Source organism: Canis aureus, chromosome 18 (genome assembly GCF_053574225.1).
Source record: "Canis aureus isolate CA01 chromosome 18, VMU_Caureus_v.1.0, whole genome shotgun sequence".
In the NCBI taxonomy this organism is placed as follows: Eukaryota; Metazoa; Chordata; class Mammalia; order Carnivora; family Canidae; genus Canis; species Canis aureus.
Window position 1 is genome coordinate 22,120,058 of NC_135628.1, and position 15,308 is coordinate 22,135,365.

The following is a 15,308-nucleotide window of genomic DNA, read 5'->3' on the forward strand; positions in this document are numbered from 1 at the left end:
CAGTGGGAGCCAGTAGATGGAGTCACCTACCATGCCAGACCTCACAGAGGATATGACCCCTGAACTGATCCCTGAACAAGGAAGAGAGAGTTGTGTGAAAGAGAAGGGAAAGAAGGTGTTCTGTACAGAAGACATGGAGTCTTCCTGGTGGTCACTAGTGGATGGAGGACAGGAGGAAGGAGGAGCAGAGAACCTACTATTTTCAGTGACTAGGTAGATAGTGAGTATGTTTATTGTTACCTTACTGCAAATAACATCTTCAGACTTAATAGTGGTTTAGTCTACCATCTTGGAAAAAAAAAATTGAGTTGCAGAAGCTTTCACATAGACATATCTTCTGTCACTTTAAATAAATCTCAATGGGATACTGCCTTGAGTCCAGGTTACAGAGATATAGGACTGTAACAACTGATATCTTCACTTTATAGAACCACTAACTTATGACTTTTACTCCCAACTTTTTTATTTTGAAAAATTTCGAAACTATAGAACTTTTCAAAGACCAGTACAAGGAACACCTGTATACCCGTCATTTAGATTCTACAACTCTCAACATTTTGCCACATTTTCTCTCTCTCTCTCTCTCTCTCTCTCTGTCTTTCTCTCTCTCTTTCTTGCTCTCTCTGTCTCTGTCATTATTGAGCCATTTGAAAATGAGTTACACTTGGGGCGCCTGGGTGGCTCATTCAGTTAAGTGTCTGCCTTTGGCTCAGGTCATGATCCTGGGGTCCTGGGATTGAGCCTCACATTGAGCCCCACATCTGGCTCTTTGCCCAGTGGAGAGTCGGCTTCTCTCTGCCCCTGTCCCTCTTCTCTCTCCCTCTGCCCCTCTGCCTGCCTGATCTCTCTCTCAAATAAATAAATAAAATCTTTTTTTACAAAAAGAAAGTGAGTTGCACTTATGATACTTCAACCCTAAATGCATCTTCTAAGAGCAAGGACTTTTTCCTATATAACCGCAGAATCATTGTTGCTGGATTTTGTTTTTGTTTCTCATGATTATATTCAAGTTAAACATTTTGGTAAGAATACTAAATAAATGATGTTATGTACCTCCCCACCATATCAGGAGGCACTGACAGTCTTTCTTGTCAGCAATGATGTTAATTTGGACCTCTTAGTTAGGTGATATCCTTCTGTTCTCTCCATTGTAATTCATAAGTTATCTATATGACAATAATTTGAGACTATGCAACATATTATCCAGCAGTCAAGGCATCTGTTGATGACTCTTGCCTATCAATAATTATATTAGTAGGCCTTAGTTTTAAACTAATTAGTTATGGTTCCTCCATTCCAGCATTTAAGGTCAGATTTTTTGCTGCTGTTGTTTGTTGTCTAAAAATTTGAGACAAAAAAAGATCATCCAATTCTATAAAAATATTTCTCATGAAATAGAGCATATGTTAGGAAAATAGCCAAAAAAACATTGTACAGCTATATTTTAGAAATCAACATGTATTTTTTAGAAAGGAGAGTTCTTGCATAAGATTTAATAGTGTCCATGATGTTCAGCTTTTGTAGTTTGTGGAAAAAATGCTGTAATATGTCATTTAACATCATAAAGGAATCTCATATCTGTCCACTGATAACTCATTGGCAATACACTACAGCTGTTAAAAGGCAGCTCAGGAAAGAAAAAAAAAAAAAAAAAAACAACCACAAGCCAACCATCTGACTTTAATTAGGAAAGAGAATAGTCCCCAAATGTACAAAGATGAGGTCTTTTGCAGGTCAAAGTATTATAGCAGAATTTGAAAAAAGGTGATTTAATGACCCTATATGTGAAAGTTAGCTCATGCTTTAGAGAATTATAATATGGAGATACAGTCCCCACCCTTTCCTGACAATAAGACAACCTTTGCTATAGCTCCAGTAAACACTCATCTAGGCATAGAAATTCATGTTTTCTAATTACTGACGGCCTGTCAGACACCAGGGCAGAGATGCCATTAACCTCAATGGTGAAGGCTGTGGGTAAAGCTAGTTCCGGGGATGTAGAAGATCAGGATTTCAGTTTGGAGCAGGATACATTTGAGACAACCATTCAACATCCAAGTGGAGATACAGAATTGAGAGTTAGGTATATGAATTAATACTTAAGGGAATGGTTATAGCTGAAGGCATACATTTCAGAATCATTTGACAATAGATGCTATCTAAAATCATGGAACTGGAAGAGAATCAGCCAGGGAGTGAGTATAGAGAGAGGGGAAGAGATTAAGAGATGCATGGACCAAGCCAGGGACATGTCAATGCTATGAGGTGAAGGGGTAAAAGCACTATTACAGGAGACTGAGAAGGAACAGCCAGTGGAGTTGAAGGAAGGTGAAGTGTGTATCGTCTTGGAGAACAAGTGAAGAAATCACATGCATGAAGCTGGAGTAATTACGCTAGTGTTATTGAGAGTCAAGTTCATTGGGGACCAAGATTTGGATTTAGCAACCTAGAGGTCATTGGCAAGGACAGTGAGTTTTAGGGACAAATGGGGCTAGGCAGGCCTAGGTAGGGAGCCATGGAAGCAGGTTCACAAAAATCCCAAAAATGCTGAGGTGTAAGGAAACCAGAAATAAGGGAACAAACCAGACCATCTTGCCCTAGGTGTGGGCGGAGAGGTTGTCTTTTTTATGACAGTCATCTGTGACCAAGAAAGAATAACCAGACCCCAAAGAACTAAGGCATTTCAGATGCTATCACCAGTCCTTACTCAATGGTGATATTAGTAGATAATGTTAAAAGGATTTGGGTTCCCCGATTAGGCTCTCAATAAAAGACCAACTCTACAAGCCCTCAGTGGCAACCCTCTTGGGACCTCTCTCACTTGTGAAAGCTTTCTCTGTATCTTTGCTTAATAAACTTCTATCCCTTTTACTCACTCTCCTTTGTCCACAAGATCATTCTTTGACTCTTTGAGACAAGAACCAAGCTCTCCCATATCTACAGGTTTGGTGGGGTGACAGAGGTCAAATCCAACTGAATTGGCTTAAATGAGAAGAGGACAGGAAAAGGAAGCACTGACACTGGATGCCTTTCAAGGAGTTTTGCTGGAAGGTGGGAGGAAGCAGGCAAAGAAAGAGGGCAGTGCCTGGAGGAGAAAAACACAGGATAATTTAGTTTGCATTTTGTCTTTAAGATGAAAGAGATAACAGTATGGTTGTGCACTGGTGGGAGGTGGGAGGAGAGGGGGGAAACTGTTGATATAGGAAAAAGCTGAGACAGTTGCTAAAATGAAGCCTTTGAGTTAGAAATGAAGGGGAGGGGCAACAGTGTATACAGTCCAGACCCTGGTAGGTAGGAAGATATTGTTGTGGCAGTTGGTGGAACTTATTTTTCAAATATTTCCATTTTGTGCTCCAGTGACATGGGAAGCAAAGTCATCAGCTAAGAGTGAAGAGAGAAGAAAAGGTGTAAGAAATTTAAGGGGCTATGAGTTTGTGAGATAGTTATCTATAAGGGAAGGCAATGCTGATCAGTTCCAAAAATTAGAAATAGTGCAAACTGGAGCATACAGGTGGCTCAGTTGGTTAATCATCTGCCTTCAGTTCAAGTCATGATCCCACAGTCCTAGGATTGAGCCCGCATTGGGCTCCCTGTTCAGCGGGGAGCCTGTTTCTCCCTCTGCCTCTCTCCCAACTCATTCTCTCTCTCACTTGCTCTTTCTCTCAAACTAAATATAAAATCTTTAAAAAAAAATAGTGCAAACAATAGTCTCTAGTCACAATGCTATAAAACTGGAATTTAACAGTAAAAAAAAATTTCCTACTCCTGGCATACTAATAATTCTTTCTTAAGTAATCTGGGTGGAAAAAAAAAGTAATCTGGGTGAAGGTAGAAAGCCAAATTAAAATTATTAAATATTCTGAAAATTAAGATAATGAAAAGACTATCTGCAAATTCTCTATCACGATGATCAAGTGGGATTTATTCTAGAAATGCAAAGAGGGTTCAATTTTTAGGTATCTATTTCCTTATTCACCATATTAATAGATTCCAGGAGGAAAATAATATAATTAATCTCATAGAGGTTTTAAAAATCTGATTTTATAAAATTAAGTATTCATTCAAATTTCATTCTTAATAAATTCAATACAAGCATCTCAATTTTGCTACTGTTACGTAAGATTATTCTAGGGCTACTAACCTATACAATGACGTGAGAGAAAGAAATTAGAGATATAATAAAAAAGAAAGTAAAACTATAGTTACCATTATAGGATTACACATCTGTAAAAATTAAATATATCCATTGAAAATCTATTATAAACAATAAAAGAAATCAGTAAAATGGCTAGGTACAGAGTTAACATAGAGAAATTTTAAAAGACTTTTTAAAAACAAGCAACAGATAGAAGATGTAATAAAAGATCTCATGTCCAGTAGTAACAAGTGTAAGAAAGATATTTAAAAACAAACTTTAGAAGATACTCATGAATGACACTTTAAAATAATCCTGAGTGAGACAGAAGATTTCAACTAGTAGGAAGGCAACAGGAGGCTCAATATCATTAATATATTAATTTTCTTAAGTTGATTCATAAATCTATTACAATAAAAGTATTAGAATAGTTTTTGACAAGATAAGCTGATTCCATAGTTTATGTGAAAAATGAACAAACAATAATATCTAGAATAATTATGAAAATGTTTCTGAGAAAAAAAAACAGTACCTCACTATCAGACATTAAAACATAGTATAAGGCTATAATAACTAGATAGATAATAATAAAGAAGAGCATGGTATTGACATACAAATAGAAAATTAATGTAACAAAATGGTCTAAAATACACATAGAAATTTAAAATACATACATATAGGATACGTATGCACCTATAGGTACTTATGATTAAGGTAGCACTTGAAATCATTAGGAGACAGATTACATAATAAATAATGTTTGAATGACTGGATTTTATTCTAGAAAAATAATTAAGGTCAATCTATATCTTGTTTCTCACACCAGAATAAATTCCCATTGACAATTAGAGATTTAAATGTCAAAAAAGATGGACACATGAAAGTCCTAAACACTTGCTTACATATGCACTAAAAAACAAAACAAAACTTTGGAAAGACACTCAAGAAACTGATAACATTCAATTATGCAATACAGTGTTATCAACTATAGTCTTCACGCTTTACATCAAGTTTCTCAGAAGTTATTTGTCTTATAGCTGAAAGATTGCACCCTTTTATCAATCTCTCGCTCTTTCCCCCAACCCCTAGCCCTGGCAACCACTTTTCTACTCTGCTTCTATGAGTTTGACTTTTCAATAGATGCCACATATAGGTAATAACCATGCAATATTTGTCTGGCTTATTTCACTTAGCATTACACCCTCAAAATCTAACCATGTTGCCACAAATGGCAGGATTTCCTTCTTTCTCATGGCTAAACAATTTTACTATATATATGTACCAAGTTTTCTGTATCCATTCACCCACTGAGGGACACTTAGGTTGTTTCTATATTTTATCTATTGTGATTAGTGCTGCAACGAATGTGGGAGTGCAGGTATCTCATCAATACCCTGTTTTTATTTCCTTTGGATATATACTTAGAAATGGGATTGCTGGATCATATGGTAGTTCTATTTTTAATTTCCCAAGATGCCTTCATATTGTTTTCCATAGTGGCTATACCAGTTTACATTCCCACCCCCAGTGTACAGGGTTTCTCCATATCAGTCCCAACTGTTATCTCTTGTCTTTTTCATGACAGCCATTCAAACAAATGTTAAGTGATATCTCATTGTACTTTTGATTAACATTTCCCTATTTAGTGACATTGAGTATCTTTTAATGTACCTGTAGCCATTTGTATGTCTTTTTGGGAAAAATGTTTATTCAAGAGCACCTGAGTGTCTCAGTTGGTGAAGGGTCCAACTCTTGATTTCAGCTCAGGTCATGATCTCAAGGTTGTGAGTTTGAGCCCCACTTAGGCTCCATGTGAAGCTTGCTTAAGATTCTCTCTCTCTTTCTCTCTCTCTCTCCCCGCCCTCCAAAAAAGAAGAAGAAGAAGGAGAAGAAGAAGAAGAAGAAGAAGAAGAAGAAGAAGAAGAAGAAGAAGAGGAGGAGGAGGAGGAGGAGGAGGAGGAGGAGGAGGAGGAGGAGGAGGAGGAGGAGGAGGAGGAGGAAAGGAAAATGTATATTTAGTTCTCTGTCCCCTTTATTTTCAAGTTTGGGGAAGAGCTTCATAAGTGATTTTTTTTTCCTTAGTCATCTTATTTTCTATTTTATTATTATTATTTTTTTAATTCTAGTGTAACTAATACATTAGTTTTAGGTATATAATACAGTGATTCAACAATTCTATACACTACTCCGCGCTCATTGCCATAAGTGTCTTCTTAATGCCCTTCACCTATTTCACCAATTTCCCCACCCACCTCCATTCGGGCAACGACCAGTTTGTTCTCTAGAGTTAAAAATCTGTTTGTGTCCTTTTTTCCCTTATTTGTTTGTTTTTCAAATTTCACAAATGAGTGCAGTCATATGGTATTTATCTGTCTCTGACTGACTTATTTCACTTAGCATTATAAGCTCTAGATCCATCCATGTTGTGGCAAATGGCAAGATCTCATTCTTTTTATGGCTGAGTGATATTCCAGTGTGTGTGTGTGTGTGTGTGTGTGTGTGTGTGTGTGTGTGTACCTCCCATCTTTTTTAGTCATTCATCTATGGATGGATACTTGGGGTTGTTTCCACAGTTTGGCTATTGTTAATAATGCTGCAATAAACACAGGGTTGTATGTATCTTTTCAAATTAATGTTTTCATTTTCTTTGAGTAAATAGAAGTAGGTTTGCTGGATCATAGGGTAGTTCTATTTTTAAAATTTTGAAGAACCTGCTTACTCTTTTCCAGAGTGGCCACACCAGTTTCCCACCAAAATCACACGAGTGTTCCTTTTTCTCCACGTCCTCACCAACACTCACTCATCTTGTCTTTTTGATTCTACCCATTCTGACAGAGGTGAGGAGATATCCTGGTTTTTATTTGCATTTCCCTGATGATGAATGATGATGAGCACCTTTAATGTGTCTTTTTGTCATCTGGTTATCTTCTTTGGAGAAATGTCTCTTTAGGTCCTCTGCTCATTTTTCATCAGATTATTTTGTTTTTGTTTTTGGTTTTGGTTTTGGTTTTCAGTTATAGAAGTTCTTTACATATGTTGGATACTAAGTCCTTATTGGATATATCATTTGCAAATATCTTCTTCCATCCCATAGGCTTCCTTTTCATTTTGTTGATGGTTTCCTTTGTTCACAGTCCCCATTCTGGACAAAGAACATATCCTGGACATATCTGTCCTCTTCCTCATTTTGTTTTTTTCTTGATTTTCTCATCTCCTCTGGGCTGAAGCTCTCCCTCCTGCATGGGACCTCAGATTGAGTATGTTGTGCACATCAGGCTCTGTGCTCAGAGTCTTTGTGGATGCTCAAGAGAGAGGGACTAGAGAATGCTTTCAAGGATGATTCTGAGTGGGTGGGAGTAAAGGCTCTGGGCCGTCAGGAGCTGAGTCCCTTGCCACCTTTTACTTGCACTAAACTTCAGGTCCATTACTCTTTGATCTCTCATCAGCAAGTCAAGTTGGGGATAGGCATAAGGAACAGGAAGACAAATTATCATGTGAATGGTAGTTATTGTTTAATGTGCCTCAAAAAGTATTGCTTTGATCCCTGTTTCTTTCTTTCTTCTTTCTTTCTTTCTTTTTCTATTTTTTTTTAGTTTGTTTCTCAAACCTTACTCCCTTTTGACCTTTTCAATCTAACTTTATGATTTCCAACTCAAGACCTTGCCTTCCTCTTCTTCTCAAAGCTAGAGGACAACAGTTTGCCACTCTCCAGTCTGTGGACAATATGGTCCCAGGAGACTAGTCCCTGCTAATTTGGCCACCTCTCCTGAAGGGGCCTTGGTTAACATCTTAAGGGGAAAGGGGTTTTGTGCAAGTCATTTCTGGCTGCCTGGTTTGACTGCAGGCAGAAAATGCAGGTCTGCTGTGCATTGAGAGGAAAAGATCCATATATGGCAACCAAGCCACATACATCATTTCAGAATTTAAGAACTGGGCCCCAAATATGCTCTGAATCAGTGATGCCTCTCAGTTTTGGCAGATTTTTTAAAGTCTTTAAGTGTCACCCTTAATAGAAATAAACTTCATGGCCATGTGACCCACAAGAATAATTTCAAGTCTTTGGAAAATTATCCTCTACTATTTGATAGCTTATATGGTGGAAGTGATATTATACCTACCCACTAATTCTAATACTCAGAGTAGAGGAGAGCCATTTATTTTATATTTATGCTTTCTTTTACGAGTCTGATTGAAATAAAATGCTGGCTGGAGGTACATTAGAGTTCTCCGAACAGAGTCTCAACAGAATTGGGAAGCACATAAGCTGGTTGTTCTGAGCAGAAACTCCAAGTAAAACCGTTTCGTTCATTCTTCCAGAGATATTTTGTGTGTGTGTGTGGTTTGTTTTTGGTTCTCTTCCAATTTGCATGTTTACCAAAATCCCAAGGAAAGAAAGAAAAAAAAAAACCATTAAGACTTTTTTTTCTATAATCCATTTAAGTCAAAAATGGAGAAGAGAGAGAAAAATTTGTAGCTTTCAAACACCATTAGTTTGCTAATGATAGCTTTCATCCTATGACAGTTCTCAGACTGATAAGATGCTCGAAACATCCAGCACGAAGGAAGAGGGCCATTTATAGGCCCCCGCTCTGTCTCTGCAGCTTGCACATGTTTTCAAACATAATTTCATGCCTGCTTTCTGACAGCTCATTAAACAAAGGCCTCTTGGTGCCTATATCGCCCGTCTCCCCGCTGAGAGCGTAACATATTTACGGCCTTTGCAGATTGCTGGCTGCTGGCGCCTTCCCTTCCCCGTGGCCAGCCTGCCAACTGCTTATCAGTCTCCCCCAAAGGTGACATCCTCCTCGTTTGTTTGGGTAGCGATGGTCCCGTGTCTGACCCTCGGAGGCCAGCAGCAGCGTGATTAGGAGCGGCTCCTGCACCAGCCAGATAAAGGCAATCAGGCTGGGGAAGACAGCGAGGGCTGCTGGGGAGCCTGGCCAGGCGGAGCGCTCCCATTCAGGAGCACGCTGGCAGTTCGTTAGCGGGACAGCTGGCAATGTGCAGACCTTGTGGGATTCCTGCCTCCGAGAAAGCAAACAAGGTTTCGGGAGGTGTTGAGGAGCTATCTGGGGCTGTGTACAGGGGTGATCAGAGGCGATGGCTCCTAATTACCTGCCTCTTGACTGCCGTTAAACCCTCATTACACATCCAAACCCATAAAAGCCCCAGGAATGCAGCACCTTATACTTAATTTTTATGCTTTTCGCCTGCTTTTGCCAAAAGCATTTTGCCGGGGTCCTGGGAGGACAGATGAAGACATCTTGGAGGCAGGAAGAGGCTGCAGGCTGCATCCATCTGCCATTCCAGGATCTGACAAAGCTGGTAACAGGTTTCTGCGCCTGCAGTGTCCTGGGGTGGGGGTGCGGAGCATCATTTCCAATGAACAGGATGGGAGGGAGAACTGGGAGGGGAAGAGGCAAAGGAGGGAAGGAGAGAGAGCAAGACCTCTTTCTTCCCAGCCAGGTCTCTGTGAACTCAGCTCTTAGTGGTTGTGGGTTAATGGCCAGGCTCCAGGGGCAGGGTTTTGGCCAGAGCCTCAAATGACCTTGGCCCCAGAAATGTCTGTGTTGTGGCTCTGGGATCTAAGGATCTAACTGGTGGCAAAGTAGGAATCAGATTTTGGTGCGACTGCACTTGCCTTCATGGTGGATGATGACAACGGCCACCACTTTTCCAGCACATCCTATGAATGAGGTTGTGCATAAGCATGTTCTCATAGGATGTCATGTCTCATAACGCAACACCACTCAGGTAGACCCACTGATAGAATAGGGACTCCCAGAGATTGGAAGGCTGCACCAAACTCCCAGCCAGTCAGCAAAACAGTCCAGGTCTGTTGGTTTCCAAAGTCTGCATTCTTAACACCCCCGTAATGTACGGCTGAAGCCGTAATTACACTGGAACATCTCTTCAGAACAAGCTGTAGCTAAGTCTGTCTCCCCATGGTGCTTGTCCATTGACCAGAGAGGTGGTGAATTGTGGAGACCCTCAGCATTCTGATGAGGAAGGGCTCCCAGGCAAGGGATGAACAATCTTCCTTTTTTTATTTTTCAGAAGCACTCTAGCTGATTCTCTACAAGGCATGTTCAGGTTACACATTGAGAAAACATTTCCTAACCTGGGAGCTCCCTGAGGAGAGAGCAGTCTCATTTGCCTGTTCCTCTAGTACCCAGAGAGTTATCCTAGCACATAGTAGGTGCTCAATAAATGCTGTAAAGTCAGAGGAATGCTTCCATTTGATTTTATCCCTCTGTATCTTGTTTTAAATTGTATTGAAGAGTCCATATCGTTTAATTCTCTTGGAAGGAAGGGAATAAATTTACAAGTAAAATTTATGTTTCCAATATGCCCTGAGTACTGCCGAGGTGATGTCTTTCATAGTCACACCACCTCCTTCTTACATGCAGACAGCTGAGCCTCTGACCTCCAGCAGTTCAGCATGGAGATAGCCCTGCCAGACCTTACTGTTTTATTGAATACTTATGATAGAATTATCATTGCTTAGAAAGCATCCCTCTGTGCACATGTGTTAGCTGATATATATAAGCATGGGTATCTATTACATATAAAAATTATTTGCTACATTACTTACAAATAATTTGAACTATAGCTTATTTTCTGGGTATGGTCTATAGCTTTGTGTGTGCTACAGGTTTTATGAATTGATCTATGTACATTGTGCATTTTAATTCTTTATACACATTTTTGATGAACCCTGACTTGGAAAGCAAGTATCACTATCTCCATTTTATGGATGAGGAGAATGAGCCTCAGAGAAACTAAGTGACTTTCCTAAGATTGCATAGGTAGCAGGTGGCAGAGGCCAGATTTTAACAAGCTCTGCATGAATCCAAAATAAAACACTATTTCTATTTTACTATGTTGCCTAGAGAACAAACTGATGATTTCAAAACTGAATTTAAAAAATGCTGGAAGGGGGATGCCTGGGTAGCTCAGCGGCTGAGCATCTGCCTTCAGCTCAGGGCGTGATCCTGGAGTCCTGGGATCAAGTCCCACATCAGGCTCCCTGCATGGGGCCTGCTTCTCTCTCTGCCTCTGCCTGTGTCTGCCCCTCTCTCTCTCTCTCTCTCTCTCTCTCTCTCTCTGTGTGTGTGTCTCATGAATTAATAAATAAAAATATTTTTTAGAAAATGCTGGAAGGGAGTAATGGTAATTATTCATGGTGGTTGCCTTTGGGAGATGGAGTTTTGATGCTTTATACTTTTCTGTGTTTTCTAAATTTTGTAACTTTTGCAATTGTGTGAAAGCTGAAACACACATATGCACACTACCAGGGAACAAACACACTATCTTAATGAACTTAATTATTGTTAATTTATCAGGAGAGTTTTGTTCATTTGAGTATATGTGATTTTGATAAACAACAACATTGCAAATAGTAAGGTGCTGTAGGATTTTCTCCCAACTGAAAATATTCTGACCACAATGAAACTAGATTATTGCCAGCAGAAGAATTCTTGGTTTGGCTCCTAGCAACAGAAAACAGTATGGCATTTGCTATAACTTAAAAACCACCATTTTCAATGGTTACTATTGCCTTATGCTTACAACCAAGCTGAGGAAGGGGTGAAGAGTCTTATGCTTTTTCACCACCCTGCAAGCTCACAAAGGACTTTCTCACCCATCATTCCCCCTCAGTTTCAATAATCATTGATTCAATATACCCCCATGCACCAGGCACTCTGCACAGTAATTTCCTCAACATTCATTACCAAATTTGAACCTGAGGCCAGTAGCCTTATCAGGTAGGCTGGGTGTGTTCTACAGTCTCTTGTACCAGCGAGGACATCAAGGGCCAACGATGAAATACCATGCTGAGGGCTCACATTTGGCAGGCAATGGCGCAAGAGCTCCAGTTTCAGCTGTCCAACTCCAAGCCCACTTTCTGTGAACTGCACCACCTCCCTGGTCAGATCCATTCTTGAGCAAGACATCATAAAGTTTATGTTGGATCTCTGGATAGATTTTCAAATTTTGTATTTCAGAATCCAACTTTTACTCTCTCATTTGCCCAGGGCCTACTGTACCATCTTGTACACCATCCAACCACCCTACGGATGATCTCCCAGGACTCCAGACTTTCCCCTTCTCCTCTCTCACCTCCTCTCTGCCTCCCAGGAAAATCTGGGGAAGTTGTTTTCTATCTGCTCAGAAAACAAATGAATTAGTCTGTGATAATGCATGACGGGAATTCCAGGCAATCCCTTTTAATGCTTTTTTAAAAAGAGGACATTTATGAATGCTGTGCCTTTGCCCAAAGAAGTTCCCCAGGGGTAAGATAATTAGATAATATAGGAGGTCAATGGGGAGAAAAAGTGAAAAGGAAAAAATACCACAGATATGCATTGGGAGAAAAACACATGAAAGCATCATTTCATTTGAGAGAAATACTTCATTAGCAGATGCCCAAATGTTACAACTCCCAAAGAGCCATTTGGCCAGAGATAGCAAGTCTTTTAAAAATTCATAACCTTTGACTTAATAAATCCAGTTCTGAGAATGCATCCTAAGGAATAATTCTAAATACAGAAATGGTCTTGCACACAAAGAAATTCACCACAGAGTTACTTATGATATAGACAAATGACAAAAAGGGTATTGATTATGTAAATTATGATACAATGGAATACAGTCATTCCAGATTGATGTCTGCAAAATGCTCTGAAATAATATGAAATTTTTTCTCTTTTCTAATGAAAAGAGCAAACCATAATTTAAATAAGCATTATGATAATCGTGTCCAAAATATTTGGAAGATAATTATCTAATTATGTTTAGGAATTGCTACTATATAGGTAATGTTTTCTTTCTTCATCTTTTTTTAATTTTCCAAGTTTTTAAAAAAATAAACATGTCAGTATTCCAATGGAAAAAAAAAAAACCCTTATTTGGAAACATTGTTTTACTTAATACTGGTTTTTACTTAACTCAGGATATACAAGTGTCTATATCCAAGAGTGATTTCAGAAACCAACATACTATGTAACTGTGGAGAGAGAAGAGTCAATACAGCAGGTTTCGTTGCTATCCTTGTGATAAACCTGCTTGCAGGGTTGGCCCTTGGGAACTTAGATTCCAGGAGGGTCCTTGTGTATTTTAAATACTGTAATAAAAGGCCAGAGACTGAGTGGCCTATAGACAGATATTTACTTCTCACAGTTCTGGAGGCTGGAAGTCCAGGATCACTGGGTGTCTGGTGAGAAACTGCTTCCTGCATAGCCATCTTCTCATTGTACAGTCACATGGCCAAAGGGGCAAGGGAGCTTTCTTGGGTCACATTCATAAGGGCACTAATCCCATTCATGAGGGTTCCACCCTCATCATCTAAGCACTTCCCAAAGTACTCTCCTCCAAATGCCATCACATTGGATGTTAGATTTCAACATAGAAATTTGGGAGGGATGTATTCAAGTCCATAGCAGTTCCCACCACCATTAAATAAGTGGCTTATGACGTTTAAACTATTTGAACAAACCGTACAGTTTATGTTAAATACCTGCTTTCCCTCTTGGAGGGTAGAATTTGGGTATAGGCCAGGCAGAGGCTGCCTATTGACCAAGCCCAGTAAAAACCCTGGGTATTGAGTCTCTAACAGAGTCTTCCCAGATTGACAGCATTGTACATTAGTTGTCATAATTCGTTGCTGGGGGAATTAAGTGCATCCCACATGACTCCCCTGCAAGAGAGCCTTGGAAGCTTCTGCCAAATTTCTCTGGACATTACCCATGTGCCTTTTTCCTTCCTTTCTTTTAACTGTAATAAATCGTATCTGTGAATATAACTACATGCTGAGTCTTGTGAATCTTCCAAGTGAATCATGGAACCTGGGCGGGGGGTAGTCTGGGGACCTCCCAACATAATCATCATCATCATCATCATCATCATGTAGTTCTAAAAAAAATCACCCTCTCCCCATTATATGTTCTTGAGAATTTAGCTACATATAAGCCATAGAATGGTTCTTTTCCAAAGTATATTAAACCCATAAATGTCAGTGCCAGGAAAGAGAGCAATGTCATACTTTTGCTTTACAGATAAGAAAACAAAGCTGAGAGCAAGTGAAGTGATGCAACACAAATCGGTATAAGAACCTAGGACTCCTGATTCTTCAGTTCTACAACATTCCACCCCATTTCACAGATCACTGTTTTCCTATGAATGGCTGACCATGAGGCATAGAGCGAAAAGAGAAATAATTGCAACAATATAATGTGGAATAAGGAAAGAGTGATTGGGAATATTGGATGCAAATCAGCTAGTGATGGTAAAATGGTATTTCCTTCATCATTTGTAGGGGGTGAATATAGCTGCTGATAGAATAGGAAGTATGGTCTCAGGCTATAGAGTCAGTTACTCTACGTAAGGAAATACTTTAAAAAGGTGAACCATAGAATGAAAACTGGACCAACTTGTTCTTCCTTCTTTAGACTGGTGGTTAGGTCAAGCCATTGAAAATGAATTTTTGTTGGCATTTGCCTTTGGAAATTGCACATGTCCAAACAAGGTTGACTATAATAAAAATGAATATTCTCATGTTTATTTCAAGTAGGCTATACATTCCTGGCTTACTTCCTCAAGGAGAAATGGGAAGGGTTACAGGAAGTAAGAATTAAAATTTGGGAAATTTCAATCAAATGTCTACTTCTTACACTTCAAAGATTTTATTCCTGAATTTAGAAATCTGTCAATCCACACTCATCACTTAAAAACGGGGAAATCAAGAACTGAATTATCACCATACAGAATCGCAAATAAGTAATTGCTTACTACCTCCTCTCTTTTTGTAGTTTCCTGCTTTTCCCCCTACTGGATTCAGTAGAAGCTATGTGACTAGCTTCACATAGGCCTGGAGTAATGGGAGAGAATTCCACAGTGACCTCAAAGAACACCTGATGAAAACATGATCCCTTTTGATCTACTGGGAGATTTAAAAATATTATGTCAACATTTTATTAATTCATTTGTATAGTACATTTCTTTGGTGTTTGACATTTGTTTGGCCATTGGCTTATTAAAAATGAGCATCTAGAATGCAATTCTGGCTTGTGTCCCTAAGAAAAGAAAGTTCGATGACCTCACAGTTTTTACCTTTTTTTTTTTTATGTTTTTACTTTTGTCCTCATTCTTCATTATTAAGACAATCTAAGAA

At 39.2% G+C, this 15,308-nt stretch overlaps 1 long non-coding RNA gene across 1 annotated transcript in view; it reads right to left on the reverse strand.

The window, feature by feature from the left end:
* LOC144288733 (uncharacterized) overlaps positions 1-15,308 on the reverse strand; it is a 178,264-nt gene that overhangs the window by 81,520 nt on the left and 81,436 nt on the right. The window lies entirely within an intron of this gene.